The 16,872-nt window shown below is 43.6% G+C and overlaps 1 protein-coding gene and 1 pseudogene across 1 annotated transcript in view; both read left to right on the forward strand.

Annotated features, from left to right (window-relative positions):
• Positions 1 to 14,754, forward strand: part of LOC132079674 (uncharacterized) — a 44,320-nt pseudogene extending 29,566 nt beyond the window's left edge.
• The window catches only part of CEMIP (cell migration inducing hyaluronidase 1), a 101,768-nt gene that overhangs the window by 29,459 nt on the left and 55,437 nt on the right, over positions 1 to 16,872 (forward strand). The window lies entirely within an intron of this gene.

A 16,872-nucleotide genomic window follows, 5' to 3' on the forward strand; every position in this document is an offset into this window, starting at 1 on the left:
ACACAAAGCCTCCAGGACGCTGCAACCCATCCAGAGATGGAGATTTCAGTGCAGGGAAACTTCCACAGCCCAAGTCTGCACTCAGGCTCTGGGGGACTCATTATATTTGTATTGCCAAGGCTGTGTAGGTAGATCTTTTCCTATGGCTGATTATTCAGTGCCAGTCTGATTCATACTTTCAGCTACTTGTCATTTTTGCGATTAAATTCCTTAGCGGTGATAAGGTCTGGAGAAAAACAAAGATAACAAGACAAGGCTAGAATGTGCTTGTTGCAGTCTTGCCCAGTTTAGAGATATTTCCTAAATTGTTTCTTTTTCAGATTAGCTTTTCCTCTTGCTTCCCAGATTGATAAATGCTCAGGAAGGCATAATTAGTATTTCAAAGCAGAGTTCACAGTTTAAAGCTGTGAATGCTTTCTTGCTCTTGTACATGCATGAGTTCTGACCCCTCCATCCCCTAGATCTGGATGCAATACAAGGAACACCACCACTACTTCCAATAATAATAGTAAAGTGCTACTTGGGTTTCATAACCTGCCCCTCCTGATAACATCTGTGATTCAGAGTTAATCATCCACACAACACAGAAGTTAGCAGATCTATTTGAATTCCCTCCTGCCTATTTAAATCCCTTAAACTACCCACAGATCAACCCATGGATGAAAGCCACAAGATTTATGTACATTTGTTTTTATAATTGGAAAGAAGCTAGAGCACATGCCAGAACACCAGGCTGCAGATTGCAGCACTCAGTGCAGCTGGGTGAAGCCCGTGCTGGCATTGCCATGTCCAAGTGATCCGAAAGCCCTGAGGTTTTCCCTCCTTGCCTGCTCCCTTGCTGGTCTCTGCCCTCTGAATTACCAAGGACACTCTGAGGAGACACATCCTTCCCGAGATGATCACATTACAGCAGGAATTAGAGCAATCTGAGCATCAAACAGCCCCAGGTGCCGTGGCAAACCAGGCTGCTTGGCACTTTGCAGCCTGGCTTATGAAACCTGAGGGTTTTCCCTGCTTTCACCCTTCTCCTGGCCCAGGGAGTGGGGCTTGGGGGTCTTGAGGAAGCATCTGATGTGCATCCAAGGCACAGCAGCAGGAAAATGCAAAATACACAATAGCCTGTGATAGAGAGCTTGGGAAGACTTTAAAGAGATAGGAAACGAACTGGCATGGGATTCCTCCCATGAAACATGTAGGGTGGGAGCAGAGATGATAAAATGATGTACTGTGCTTAAATGCAGGAAGTTCTTATTTTTGCTTGAATACATTTGTCTGCAAGCCAAAAGCTGTCTGAGTCAGACCTTGGTTTCATGAGGATCAGCAGATCTGTACCTCAGGGCAGGATCCCTCCTGTAATTTGTTGAGCTTCACAAAACCAAAATCCATTCTTTTTGCCTAAGGAGATGTGGATAAAAAATATTTAATTTGTATTAAGATATGGCCTATGCTTTTGAATTTTTAATGGCATTTCCTGAACAGCAGTATTTAGAAAAGGCATTTAAGTCTCAGCACACCTGACTCTAGTTAGCTAAACACACACCTGAATTGTTACAGTCCCTGCAAAAAGCAGTCCTCCAGAAGAGGCTAACAAGGCCCTGGGAAAATTGGCTGGGTGTTCATTCAATAGCCATATTTGTCATTGTGGAGGTTGGATGTGTTTACTGGGCTTGAGCTGAAGGCAGAAAACTTTAAAAGAGCCAAAATCTAAGGAAAGAGGAGTGAGTGACAGCTGCAGGGAGCTGGTGGGGAATGGGGGCTCGAGGAAAGCAGCTGGAGCTGGGAGAAAGGGGCAGAGGCATGGGCAGGTGCCTTCAGCCCTTGCTCTGCTCCTCCCAGCACCAGGGAGATGTGTGGGCAGCTCTCACTCCTCCTTCCTCACCAGGCTGAGGATGAGGTGCCTGTCCTGAAAGCAGGTTTTGTGCCAGAGGAGATTCTGCCAAGTGCTGGGCAAGTTGTTGGGAGAATTTTTGTGAGAGAAAAACCAGCTGTATCCTGAGTGAGAGCAAGAAGCACTGACCTCCTGATTTATTCTTGGGATGGGTTTGGAGGCTAAACAGGGGCTCTGCGTTTTTTATGGTCCTTTGAAGTTTAAACTTCAGTCTGTAAGAGACAAACTTACCAAAGCAGCATGTGGGGATTTCTGCTTGGTTCCCATATTATGAACAGGAAAGTTTGAAATTCCCAATTCTCTCACTCCCTTTGAAAGTTCAGCTCACGTAGATGTTGACCAAAATGTCAGAGGGGTTGTTTTTAAATAGGAGTAATAACAGTTGGGGGAGACTGACTCACTGGATGGAACTCTCTTGTTTTTTCAAGCCCAAGGAAAAAAAGATGTAATTTTCAGTTGTACTCCATGGCATTCCCTCGTTAGTTTACCCCAGATTTTCATCAGTGAGGTCAGGATTTGGACTGTGCCCTTCCATGTTCATCAGCTGTGTGACACACCATGTCAATAAATGTGCTGGGGCTGTTTTCTAGAAAAACATTCATCAGCTTAGAGATCCCCTTTACTAAAATACAGCCAGGATTGACCTCCAGGATAACCAGAAACCCCAAATGGATGAAACCCATTTGCACAGGGCTCACACTGCACCTGATGTAGCCAATATTGTGTGCTGCTCACAATACTGAACAAGTGTTATTCATCCTCTCCCAGGCAGTCAGAGCCCCAGACTTGCACTTTTTGTGTCTTTATCCCAGCCAAATCTCATCTCCAAGTTACGTGACTGGCTTTACATCCCCCCACTCGGGGCAGTCTCCTCTGCTTTGCTGCTTGATCACATTTCTCTGGTGTCTTTGCTCCTGAGAGTTCAGGGTTGAACTGAGGAGTGTTCTGAGGGCTGTAAATGAGGTATGGATGTGTGTACGTGCAGATCTCTATCTGCCACATGTTACAGAACAGGAGACCTCTCGCCTGCTTTTCTGCCTTTCCCTTGCCCTCTTTATGCTTTTGCTTATCCCAGGAAGGCTGTTCATTGCCAAAACAGAACTTTTTCAACACTTTGTCTGAGGTTTTTGCTTTACCTGAAAGAGCCAGAACTGCAAACGCCAATATCTTGGTGAAAAAAAAAACAAAGACTTCTTGGGTTTGTTTCATCCATCCATTTCCAAAAGAAAATAAGCAGGATAAACTCAATGGTAAAAATGCATGAAGTGCACTGTGGGGATTGTTGAATGACAGTAATAGAGGGGCAGAAATGTCAAGTTTTATACAGTCTGGTGTCAGCAGATCCTCAAAAATTTTCAAAGTAATGTTTGAAACAGTTGAGACCCACTAAACACTGACTTTTTGTGAGTTATATTAAGGATTTCTCCTTCAAACTCCAAATTTTTTTGTAAAAACATAAAAAATGTTGGCCTGATTAGGAACATGAATGAAAAAAAAAGACGACTGTTCCTTATCTATAAAATGAAATGAACCTTTTCACTAGAAAAGGTTGTGAACACAATTACTTAGTTTTGGGGTGCAAATACCTTAAATAGTTTAAGTTAGTTTTTTACACATATTAGTATGACTTTTATTTAAACTGGTAAGTTAGACTTTCTACCTAAAAATATTTTAATTTGTTTTTCTTGCAAGAAACTCCTAAGAATGAAGGTAGAAGACCAAAAACTGGTCCTGTGTGATAAATAAAATGTTCTGCTGGCATTTTATTTATCAAGCCTGACTTCTATCCCTTGTGTTTCAAGTCTATTTGTCTCCTTTGTTTGTGCTGGTTTTTAAGCACACAAGCATCTAAAGATATGTATGTTCCCCCAGCCTTCAGGTAGGGCTCTGAGATTGCTTTGAATTTGTAGTTTGGGGTCTCCCATGAATTCAGTGTTTCCATTTCTGGCCAGGGCAGATGAAGATATGCATGGATCTGTTTTACTTTGGACTCCACGCCCCATCCAACCTGTGCCCGATTGCTGCTCCTGGGTTCACTGTGGGTTTTGTGCAAGCTCAAGAAACAGAACTGAAGTGCAGAACTAAATAGGAAACTGTTAAATACCACTAATTTAAATAGAAAATAACCTCCTCAATCTTTCTAATGTTTACATAGAGGATAAGTTCTAAAACCTTTGGCTTTCTCTCAGGTCTTCCCAAGCCCTTTGTGGTGGGACAGTTTTTATTTCCATCTCCTCCTCCACAAACTCCAAATGAGGTGCTTTTCATTTGATCTTTTCAATGCTGGTGTAATTGATTTCATTGCTTCATTCAGCCTGCTCACCTGCACCCTGGACTGTAGCACTCCTATTCCCAAATGACCTGGCAGCTCAGGATGGTCACAGCTGTGGTTTTTAATTTTTAAAAAATTCTTTCACCCTCTAGTTTCCTTTTCTGATGCCCTTCTCATTCCTTAGGGAGGTGGCAGCCAGTGTAGCACAGCACCAAAGCTGGTTCCCAGCATCTGGGGGAGAGACAAGCTCTTTTTGTGACACCGACTTCAGGGGATGAAATGCGTAAAGCAATGCAAATCACCCTTATGAAACAGCCAAATGTCCTGGGACTCCATCCTAAAAATATTCCATGAATATGGCTCTGGTGCATTTCTTTCATTTCCTCTAGTCAGAGGCCAGATCATCTGAAAATATATCCCTTTTTGAGCTGTGCTGTTATGACACAGCTGGAGCTGGTTAAAATCTAGAGGGCAGTATCTGGCTTAAGCTGATGGGTCTTTGTGTAGCTTTGATTTATTATTTTAGAACAGCCTGTCCCCTCTCCCATCCTGTAGATAGCTTTGTTTTGTTTTGATGAAAAAAACAGAAAAAGGCCAAAATAGCTTTCCTTTATTGCTGTCCATGTGTAAAGCAGAGTAAAGGTCCAGGCATGCAGACCCCTGATTTCAGCACAATGAACTGGCTTCCCCTCATTTATTGCTCTGCAGGCAGGGATGGGTGGTGGGTCACTTCAGGGAATCCTCTGGAAAAATTCTGGGCTTTGTAGAATGCAGAGAGGCAGATGATGAAGGTGGCGCTTCCTTTCTCTAAGCCAAATTTATATTTTCCATTTTTACCAGGAATGCAGACAGCTCAAAGAACACATTTAAATCCTGGAAGGTTTTAGTGACACAAGGAAAGCAAACCGTGGTTCAGGCATCTTGGTGTTACATGCTGAGCCACTTAAGAGGGGAAAAAGGAGAAAAAACCCCAAAAAGCTGATTATCTTGGTGTTTAGTTTTTCTTTTCATGTGGCTTTCTGCTTTGCACAGCACAAGTGCCTCTCTGACAGGAATGGATGTTGGGGTCTTTTGTGGGAGATCCTTTTTGTCAATAAAAGAATTTTACTGTATCTGCAGCTTTGCCTCTGAGGCTTGTACCAAAAGTTTCTAGTTTGGAGCCTTTTTTTTCTGAAAGAGGGTGGCAACAGGAATCACAGGATGAAGGAAAGACATAGGGGCAATTTTGCTGTAAATGTGTAAGCCGAAATTTGGGGAAACAGGAGTTAAAAGATGATTTAACTTTATCCTTAGTTATTCTAAACTGACATTGAAGAAACAGCCAGGGAGAAAATGGAAACCATAATAATAAACTTCACTGTAAAGTGGAGGAAGCAGGTCTCTTTAGACTGTGGCTCTGGTTCAAGTTGGAGATTACTTTTCTAATTCCTGAATCTGTGCCCCAGGAGAAATGTCTGCTGGATGCTGGTTCCCTCTCCTGCAGCATTGAGACAGAGTGGGTATGTGACTGGCTGTACCTCAGCCTTGCAGGGCAAGGAAGAGAAAATCCATGGTTTTAAGCCATGCTGGCACCTGACTCAAAGTTCTCAGAGGTCACCCGGGGTCCCTGGATCAGACCTCTGTAATAAGCAGCCGTTGTTTCCAGACAAAGCAAAAAAATCTGATTTTCTTTGGCTTTGAGGATTTGTTTTTTTTTTTTTTTTTTTTTTTTTAGAGCAGAAAGAGAACCTCAGAGGACATTTCTTTGTTTTCCCCTGAAGTCCGTACTCTTGGCTGCAGACCATCTCTCTGTACTCAAGCCCTTAAGTGTATTTTTTCCCTTTGCCCCTGCCTGCCCTTTTTGCCAGCAGAGGAGACTGTCTGTGTGTCACCCTCTGCCATCCCAGGGGACACTGGCTGTGTGTGACCTTCTGTTATCCCAGGGAAGCTGTGTCCAGGTGGTGGCAGGTGTCCCAGCAAGGGACAGGGACAGTGCCCAGTGCCCAGCACATGGGACTGGTGAGTGGCTCTTCCACCCAACAGGGCTGAGCCCTGCTGTGCCCTGGCTGGGCAGCAAACCCTCGGGGTCTTTTTCTTGCCCCAGCACCTCCTTTCTCCTTCTCACAGGTAAAATTCAGGTCTGTCTGCCTTGCATCATCTCCTCCCTGATTTCAGGCCAAAAAGGGTTTCCAAGCTGGAGTACCTGGGGTAGTTCTCTGTCTGTACCCAAGCTGAGATTGGCAGTGCTGCTCAGAAAAGGGCTGATTTCTAGGCTGGACTGGGCTCCTTGTGCATCCCTGCTGCTTACATTGCAGCATGGTGTAAATATTTGTTTAAACCCATTGTACCCCAGAGGGCCATGACACAGTTTGTGAAGCTTCAACCTCCTCATATGCCCACAAAAAGAGATTTCTAAAATCATCCCATTCTAAAAATCAGATTTTGTGAAAAAAGGTGAGCACCAAAACACTTAATATGGAGGCATGAAGACTCCTGAAACTCTTGCAGTGTCTTTGTGAGGCTTGAGGACACCTTTGGTTAAAAAAACATATTACGAAACTGTGTTTCTCAGTCAGCTAAAATAGTTAGGCAGGAAAAAAAGTGTTTTGTGGTTTAACCATGAGTCCCATGATGCTTCACCTGACTAAGCAGCTACTTCAGGGATCAATCTACAGTTGCCAGATTTGAAAATAAGATGGGATATATTTATTCATTCAACCATAACACATGAGCAATCGAATCCCGGAATGCCTTCCCTGCAAACCAGGCTCCTTGATGATGGCCAGGTCTCTCTCATCACAGGAATTGTGAAACACCAATTTGGTAATTAAATCTCCTTTTACTAAAAAAAAAAAAAAAAAAAGGTTGCCCAAATTCTGTAAACATGTTGTTTACTACTAAATAGCAGGAAAATGGTCACACGTGTGGGGGGAGAGCCTTGAGCTGCCAGCAGCCATCTGGAGCTGGCACATGCAGACTGATGGGTCTAACCTGACTCAATTCTGGCAGTGTCAGCACTTTGCTTCTCTCTTCAGTTCAGCAGTTATTTTTTTAGCCTTTCAGAGTCCATAAGTTATGGGAATGGCTTTTTTCTTTTCCTGTTGTTGTTTTTCAGACTATTTCATGATGAGTGGGATGTTTCCCCTTCTTTTTTTAACCCCACATGCTGGATCCTTGGAAAGGAACCAAGCTTACTCAGTCTCTCTTCCAGACAAATAGAAACAAATATTTCGTTTTAAAAGAGGTAGAAGGAAGGAAGAATCCCTGTAAAACTCATGTATCTTTTTGATCCTGGAGCTGAACTGAGCTGTTTATACCATTTCCTCAGCCTGAATTGCAGAATGGACAGGATTGAACGCATACTTGGAACAGTTAGAAATAAAAACGAGCTCCAAAGGCCAGAAGCCCTGGCTGCCTTGGAGCTTCTTTCATGCATGGTTTGGGCTGAGCTGGTGCTGGTAACTCCAAGCAAACCTGTGTTCCCCTGCACAACAGCCTCAGCACAGCTGCTCCTCCTCCTCTGGTGGATATCACCATGCCTTGGGGGCATGGTGACCACCTGGGTGCACATTCATGGCACCTCTCCCCCTCATTCTTTTCTTTTAAAGCAGAAAGGACTCTTGGGAGGGCTTATTTTAGAAGAGCTTTGAATTGCTGCTGTGTTTCAAACCAGCAAGTAATTCCGGTTAACAGGAATAACTGAAAAACTACAGGCAGCTTTTCTGCTCATTTGCTGTAAATTCACCCCACTGTAAATCCTGCAGAACTGTCTCAGGCTTGTACAGATCTGCACTTGATTTTAGAGCCAGGCAAAATGTGTGAAATCCATGCTCAACTTACTTCAAGCCAGAGTGTTTATCAGAGGATCCCTCAAACTGCAACAGCCCTTTTATAAATACTGATATTGAACACTTAAATGTGAATCAGGATCACAATTTGAGTAAAGGATTCTTACTTGTGGGATCATGTATATCTGGGCATTGATAGCCAGTGTGGTTTTGCTGATGAAAACCAGTTAACAAGGCAATTTTAAGGCTGTCTCTGGTGTAATTTCAGGTTGCTATCAGCAGCACACCTGCAGTTGAGAACATAAGGATCCAGATCCAGTCTCTTGGCAGGACAGACATACAAACCCACTTTACATCTGCATTCATTAAGGTATTTTGTGTCTTACTGGATTTGAAGCAGAGGTTAAATAGGGGAAGCTTTATCTCCAAGGAAAGTCACTGCAGAATCTTGCTGAGCCTTGGCAGAAGGAAATGGGAAGTTCCCTTGGAAGGGGCAAAGTACATTGTTCTCCCTTACAATTAACTCAATTAAAGTCACTGGGAGTTCCTATTCTATTCAGATGAGGATTTGAGCTCTGAGGGGGGAAAAAAGGCTTTTTATCACCTCAGAAGAAGAATTAACACCACTGCTCTAATGTAGAGGTAGGGGAGGAAAAAGCAAACTAGAAGCCATTGTTTACAAAGGATGTGGGGGAAAAAACAAGTTTGTTTTTCTGATTATCTCTGCTGGCATTGCACTAAAAGATAAAAATAACTATATTTCACTACTAAAGAGGTTTGGAACTGTCAGGTTGTCCCTGCATTTGCCTTATATCTGTCTAGACAGAGAAGGGTGACTGAAATAATTCTTGCAAGGACACTGCCAAGGCTTACAAGCCTGCGTGCTACTGAATTATAATTAATGCTAACAAATGCCAAGCAAAGCTGGTACATCATCCTTAAGGAATATGAGCAGCCAAGGTTTCTTGCTAGTCAAAAATGTATTCCAAGCCATTAGCAAGCAGGTGTTAGTGGAGGCAGCATCCTGCCCGTGGTGAAGCACAGACACCTGTGTGTGCAGCACTCATGGCACAGGTGGGGAATCCTCAAAGCTTCTTTGTGTTTTCTGAGGCTTTAATGCAAAATGTTGTTTTCCTAAGGTAAGGGCAAATGGTAAAAGGTAGTGCCTAAAGGGGGATTCTTACCCTAAATCTTGAAAGGCACAGAACATTTGGAAAATGAGGGAGGACGTGTTTTGTTCTTGTGTTGCTGAACGAAATGCAAAAGTCAGAGATGTTTTAAATTTCTGATCCAAGCTTCCCCAAGGGCTGAGTGAGCTGGCTGTGGTGTGCCCTGCCCCAGGTCCCACCCATGGCCTGGACATTCGTGTTTCCCTTACCCTTGACCCCATATAGCACTCAGCATCCTCTGACATCTTGCAGAAGTCACTTTTTAACACTTGGCTCCCACATTAAGCCTGGCTTTATATTCCCTGGAGATATGCATGTTTCAGATTGATGGGATGTGAACTTCCTGGTGCCTGCAGGCTTTGGGAAACTGTGTGCACTGCAGTCTTGTGTACCCTGGGTTCAGTGGTCTGACAGCCTGACCTTGCTGTGCTGTTGCTCTCCTTGGTGGAGGTTCTGCTCTCTCAGCATGGGCTGTCCCCAAGATGTTGGGAGGACACACCAGTGCCAGGCTGCTCAGGTATTTCTAAAAGTAAAAACCATGGCACATCTTGAGATGTGTAACCTGGGGAAGGAGTTCTTGCTGTGGGAGAGGAGCAAGAGCTATTTCTGCTACAGTTTCAAGGCACTGGGACAGGCCTTCCAAGAAGGAATAGTTTGGTTTGGATATTTACATTTTCAGGGAAAACAACAAAAAAAGCATGTGTAATTTCTATTCCTCTGTCTGCTGTCTCAGCACCTCTCCCTTGGTCCATGGGCAAATCTGCTTTTCCCAGTGACAGTAATTTTCCCCACATGAAAGGAAATTGTATTAAGGCTGAACTAAGCATTTTACTCTCAGGATTTTTGGCTTCCTATATGCGTCTTACTAATCCACAGAAGATGCTGATGACCTCATTGCTCATGGTTTTGTACCCCTTTGAGAAGGGGTTTTGCTTCCTCCTTCCACTGACCAGCAATCAATGATGTCACTTCATCTGTGCCAATGATACATTTAAAATTATAGGCATTTTTAAAATGTAGATGTTTTCCTTGCTTGTAACTCCCTTGTGGAGGAGCAGGATCACAGTCTAAGGCTCCTCAGCCTGCTTCTATATAACCTACCTCTGCTTTTCTCACTGCAGGTAAATGGCACAGTGCTCCTGCTCACGAGCACTGGGATATTCTTTGTGGTGATGGATGAATGTTCAGGAGTCATGGTAGGCAGCACTTTGACACAGTTACCTGTGAAACCCTGCCCTTGCAGTAACTGAAAACATTCAGACATCCATAAAAGAGAGGTAAGAAAACTGCTGAGACTCCACTTCGTGTAGCAACCTGTGGCTGATAGACAAAGAAAGGAAAATGATGTCATTTCATAACCAAACCTGTGCTCTGAAGAAATCTGGCACAAACTAAAATGCACAAATCCCAAGCATCAGCCAGATAAGAGGAGCAGCATTTCTCTCCCAGGATTGTGCAGATTAGAGCAGACAAACAGGTTTTCTAGAAAACTGGCAATTTCTTCTAAATAAGCCAGTCATTTTCCAGCATGGAGAGATAAGATCCTTGCAATGACACTTGCACCCATCCCCATGCCCAGCCACTTCCTGGCAGCCAGTGATTCAGTTTTCCATTTTGGAAACAAGTCCATTTCTGTTTATTCTTGCTGATTGTTTTTGTCTCCTGTGACAGATGAAAACCATAGGTGTGCCAGATTTTCCAGTGTGATTTTCTTGGGTGAGCCAGTGACTGCTCCTGCCTGCCTGCTGGCTCTCCTGCCTTGTGTGGGCCCTGGCCATGGCCTGGACCATCCCTGTTTGTGTCTGTCCCACATTCCTTGTGGTTTTCTGTGCTGCTGCACAAACATGGAACAACAGAATTGGACAGATATATTCTTGGCTGCAGGCAGGAGCAGGTCAAGTAGCCAGAAAAGAGATTTTCAGTCCAAGGCATTTCTGAGCAGTTCATGGCCAGAGATTTGAGCACTGCTGAGTTATACCTGAGTGTGTGCAGGTATCAGATGTGCATGAAGGGACACAGACCCATGCAATGTCTGTGCATTCACTTTGCTTTCCTGGTAAAATTTTGCAGTAAGGCATTCAGTTAAATGTGACTGCTCCATTCCCTGCAGGTACAACTCACTGGAGGCTGAAAGGACATCTGTGAGACCAAAGATTGAAAATTGATTGAGAATCAGGGCCAGGATATAAATGGTTTCAGAGTCTCAGCACTCCCATAAGTCACAAATGCACTCACAATCATTTGGGCTTGTTTTGATTCCATGTGAGGGACAGGTTTAATCTAGGACCATTTAAATGGAGGTTTAAACTTGGGAGAGCTTTCATGGGATTGAAATTAAGGGGATTTAGGTGTTCTTACAGTCAAGCATGCTCCTACATACTTTTCAGTATTGGAGCTTAAAGGTCTTGAAGATCCTTAATGAAGGAATATTTTGCATTCGTGCAGTAATTACTGTTCTTCTTTTCAGATCACTTACCCTTGTGTGCTCTAGAAATATCACAGACCTGCTGGGCATGTCTGAAATGTCAGTTTTTGTCAAGTTAGCTTCAGAAAAGCCTATTATCTTCCACAAGGGAGGTAAATGTATTTATTCTATCATGTTTCTTTGGCTTTTTATTGCTTTCCATGTTTCTTTGGCTTTTAATTAGGTTGGAAAGCACAGAAGAATTACTGCTGTGTATCCCACCCAAAAATGTACAGCAGTTAAACAGTGCTTATCAATATCCTTCCCACCACAATATGCCAGTGTAACCCAGTGGAAACCTCTTGGCTTAGGGGTGGTGAGAAAGAGGAGAGTTATTTCAGGGTTTTGACTCCACTTTGCCAGTGAGAAGTTGTGTGCTGCAAATTTTTCATCCTGAAGGGAGCTTGGTTTCCTAACAAAAAAAAAAAAAAAAGAGAGAATCATTTGATAAAGATTCCATCTTGAAAGTTCCAATTCTTTGTGAGGAAAAACAATCATAACCTGAAAAGTTGATGAAAAAGAAAGCAGTCTGCAGTGAAATAAGAGCTATTTATTGTTTTGGATAGAAGGATGGTGAAATCCATAGCTTGGGATAGTCCTTACAATTTTACCTTGTATTACTGCAGGAAATCCATTGGTATCATTGGTCTAGAAAATCCATTCTGGGTTTCCTACTGGAAAACTAGAGGCTATTGAGTTCAGGTTTGGATGAATAATGATGAGTGATAAGGAAATCAAGAAAACAGCCACCTAACTTGATGCAGGTTTCAGAGATCAGATGCAAAATTGACTGTGTTTCCAGCTTCTTGTTTTTTGGGATGGAGGTAGGAGAGCTGGTTGCAGGCGGCTGGAGACTTTTTCCCCACTGCTTTACTGAAATTCATATCAATTTCTGGCTGAAATTTCAAAACTCATTGCTATGACCATTCCAGGGGAGGACAACACAGTCTTTACCGCAGAGGCAGTGATTTCATTTTGGTGCATGTTTGATTCGTGAGAAGCTGCTTCTTCTTTCATCCTTTGAAAAGCAAAAATTTGATGTTTTCTTTTTTTGCTTTTGTCCTGAAACATTATTGTTTCATTCTTTCATCAAAGCCCTGAATACTTTTGAAAGGAATTTTTTTATTAAAAAGGCATATTTTCATTTTTTGTTTGCTTGTTTTGCCGAACTTTGTTCCCTGAACCACCTGTGCCATCCTCTTGGCTGTTTTGGGAGCTCGGTTCAGGCAGGGCCAGCACCACCCTGGGGACACTGGCTGGGGTTTTGCCCTGTCCCTGCCACGTTGGTGGCATCCTGGTGCTGGCAGTGGGGCTGAGCTGCTGCTGGCTGATCCCAAGCTGCCCCTGCTTTGCCTTTCCTAAGGGCAAGGGTGCTCACCCGTGTGCCTGCCCTGATTTCCAGTCTGGGGAATCATGTCCTGCTCATGAGCCTCCTCCTGCTGCTTCAGGTATTTGGACTATTTTGACTTCACAGCTCCAGGACTGCATTTCAGGGCAGGCTGGAGCATTTCTCCCAAGCACACATTGCTTCTGCCAAGGATAATGCAAAAAAAAAACCCCAATCCTCTCGACCCCAGCGGGATCAGGATTTAGGGTCTTGTTTCCTGGTTTTGCAAAACTTTATTTAAATTAGGAGTGTTTACAGGAATAGTCTCGATCCAGCCAGCTGCAAATAGCCTTGGGAGTCTTTGCAATGAAAAACATAATATAAACACAAGACATTATTATTAAAATGGAAGAATACATAATGCCTTTGTACTTTGGGACAGCAGAGGACCAGAGAAGAGCTGGCATGAGGGATAGTCAAGGCATAACAGGATGAAACAGATGTAAACTAATAAAAGAAGGATTCAAAGTGTCTAACCATTTTCAGGTAGTCAAATAAGTAGAAGTAACAGTGTTATTTAAAAATACAGAGTAAAACAATAGTTTTGCTAACTGACATCTGGGTACCTGGCTTAGCTTGCTGAAACACCAGCAGATCCATGAGGCAGCAAGTTTACAGTTTCAGTGAGGCTCATTCCCACTTCCATCCGCTTTCTCTCTCCTGTATGTTCTGTAATTTTAATTCAAGAAATGAAAGAAGGGCTAAGAAAGGTCCATGATGTGTGGAGGGATCCCAGGCTGTGCTACTGGTGAGTGAACTGCCACACCCAGAGGGTCACTCCTCTCCTTGTGTCTGCTTTTCAGGGAGTCTTGCCAGGCTTGGCTATAAAGGACAAGCCAAACCATCCTGGATTAAAGTCTTTAATCATGCTGGTTATCAGAACTTATCTTCACCATTATGTTCTCTTGAAGCTGTAAGAATATCAGTGTCCTGGTAATACTGTTGAGCCACTAAAATTTGCTTTTTCTCAGACCTGCTTGGAGCACATCCCTGCAAAGGCTGGGGTGCCCTGGGGCACTGCTGGGGAGCACCAGCCAGGCAGAGCCCAGCAGCAGCACCACCAAAACCTGCTGTTCTTAATGGATTGTACCAAACTGATGTGTTCACTTGTATATTTTATAACCAATAAATATATTCTCCCCTGGCCCTCTGTGGTAGAGCTTTATTTTTCAATCTGTGCCTTACAGAGAAGAAAAGGAGCAGTCTGTGGGCTGCCCTTCCCTGGGGGAAGTGTTTAAACATATCTGTGATTTGGGATCAAAAGGTAAGTTTTAAAGGCAAGAGTTGCTCTGTGGTAACTGTGGGACTACAAATGAAATTTGGCGTGGAAATTTAGCAGTTCCAGGGAAATATAAGCAAAGGTAAGGAATTTTCCCTTCATTCCTGCTTTTACCCATTAATGTCTGCTTTTTGAAAAAGGTGTCCATCTGCTGTGGCATCTTAGGTGAACTCAGCAACCTCTGCTTGGTCAGTGTGCAGTGATCTCATGGCAATGTCTTCTAATCAAACTGAGCACAGAGCACAACAAGGAGTTACAAATGTGTTTCTGTCTGAAACTAATGACTACTCAAATGATGTTTGTCTAACTGATGTGAGCACTTAATTAAGGGCCTACAGGAATAAAACCCAGGATGAAGTATGTGCTGCTTAAAGTTTTGTGTTCCTTTCAGGCAATGCTTGTGTTGACTTTTGGCTCCCATTGAGGACTGAAATATTGTCAGTATTATTGGTTAATTCTCTTTGCTTTATGTTTATGCTGCAGATGTTTGAAGTAAAAACAAAAATAAGAGATTTATATGCAAAGTGAGAAAAAACTGGTGGCCTCACTGACTGCAGCTAGGCACAAGGTGACCCTGAAATGATGAAAGAGTCACTTGGGTTTGAACATGATGCTTGGTGACAATAGTGAAGGGACAGGTGATTTCAGATCATCATTGAATAACAAGGGCTGCTCAAGCAGGTGGGTGAAGGTTGTGTAACTGATGTCCTGTTGTTTCTCTGGCATTCTCAGAAATGGCCAAACAAGTTGCTGCAGGGAAAGGTTAGAGTTTTGTTGGCCAGACTTCTGCTCCCTGGTGAGTGATTGCTCTGGCATCCATGTGCTGGCCAGCTGACTTGTGCCTCTGAGTGGGGATGGGACACTTGCCTCCATCACACCCATTCTGCCATGGTCCTGGGATGTGTTCTGAGAGGACAGCCAGAAGGTTTACAGGCAGAAAAGGAAATTCTGGCTCCATCCCCACACCAGGTGGGAGAGGTGAGAGTTGGGTTTGCCTGGCTTGCCAGAGAGTGTGAAGAAATCAGTGATGCTGCTCGGTAAAGGTAAGATAAATCATGATGCATGGGACAACATGGGGCTGAGAATGGTACAATAGCCTGAGCAGCTGGAACTGACCCTCTAGAGAGATCCCTGAAGTCCTTTGGAACTCCTATTAATAGCTAATTGTTGTGATTTCTGATGCTGCACAGGGGGAAAAAGCAAGATGTTTTTGGCTCATAAGCATAAGCCCAGTACTGGAACAAGTACTCACAGAGCAAGCTTTTAGCTTCTGGGAGATTTATTTGATAATCTGTGACATGTCCAGACCCTGGATCCCAATAAAACTTTGCAGAGCTCTAACCCCAGGCTGAGACTAAACAATTGGCAAAGGAAGAGCCTGGTGAAGGAAGGAGAGGAATGTGCCTAAACCTCTGAAAAATCTCTATTCCTCCTCCCGCCCCAGAAGGAGAGCAAATGGCAAATGTCCTGGAGAGGAAGGCGTGGAGTCGTGGCGAGCCAGATGCAAACACTGAAGTACCACAAAAGCAAAAAGAAAAATATTTACATCCTGATGCAGTTATTTGGGTAGTTAAAAGCAGCAGTTTGAAGAGGATTCAGGATGCTGTGATCCTCTCCAGCCACAGCACTCGCTTTCCTTACCTTGGGAGGGACGCAGCCCTGTGACCAGGGACGCTCTGCAGAGGGTACTGTTCCTCCAGGGACTGCAGGGACATCCAAGGGGATGTGTTCAGAGGCTGCTGCTAACTTGGCATGCACCAGGAGCCCGTGCGAATGAAGCTGTGGGGTAAGTGCTGCATGGCTGTTGTGTTGGAAGGAAGCTGCCCTGTTCCTCCTGGGGTTTCCTGAGGATATCCAAACACTGTGCTGGAGTCCACAGGGACTGTGTGTGTGTCCTTGTGGACTCACCGCTAATCCAGGTGTGCATTCAGGGCGTGTGGCCATGCTGGTCATCCCCAGGGCATTTCTGCATTTCTGGCATCCCCTGGCAGCACAAGCTTGGCTGGCAGCAGGCACAGCAGAGCCAGTGCACCCTGAGCCTCAGCAAAAGGGGCTCAGCTTCCCACTCCTCCAAACTTCATGTGCTGGAGGAGGGTTTAATTCAGTGAAATGCTGAGCGCTTCGAAAGCATGTGAAACTGGGACTCAGTCAGCCTCGGATGGGTGGAGTGATGGGAATTGCAAATGATTTTTGTTTAAACAAAGCCAAAAATTGCTTCCTTTCCTCTTCAAAGTCTGTAAGCCTCTGAGAAAAAAAAAAAAAGTAAATTCTTCAGAAAAGTATAGCTTTAAAAAAAGTAAATTCTTCAAAAAAAAAGTATAGTTTTATTTTCCCCCTTTTATTTCTGTCTCAAAATAGCTTGCAAATATTACAACAAATTAGCCAACACCTTCTTTTTCTTTAATTTATTCATCGTAAAAATTTCCTCTAACTCCTGCTCCGCATTCAGAATCTATTTTTATGGACATTAGGAACCAAGGAATTTGCAGCGATGTTTATACAGAATATGTGAGCAGAACCTTCTTGTTGGGAAAGTTATTAGATAAATTTATAAGAAACCAAGGTTCACTGGGAAAACAGTCAGAATGTTGCTTTTGACTCCAGTATTGATTCATTGAGAATTAAAGTCTGTTCCTGAGTTTAATC

Source organism: Ammospiza nelsoni, chromosome 14 (genome assembly GCF_027579445.1).
Source record: "Ammospiza nelsoni isolate bAmmNel1 chromosome 14, bAmmNel1.pri, whole genome shotgun sequence".
NCBI classification, from domain to species: Eukaryota; Metazoa; Chordata; class Aves; order Passeriformes; family Passerellidae; genus Ammospiza; species Ammospiza nelsoni.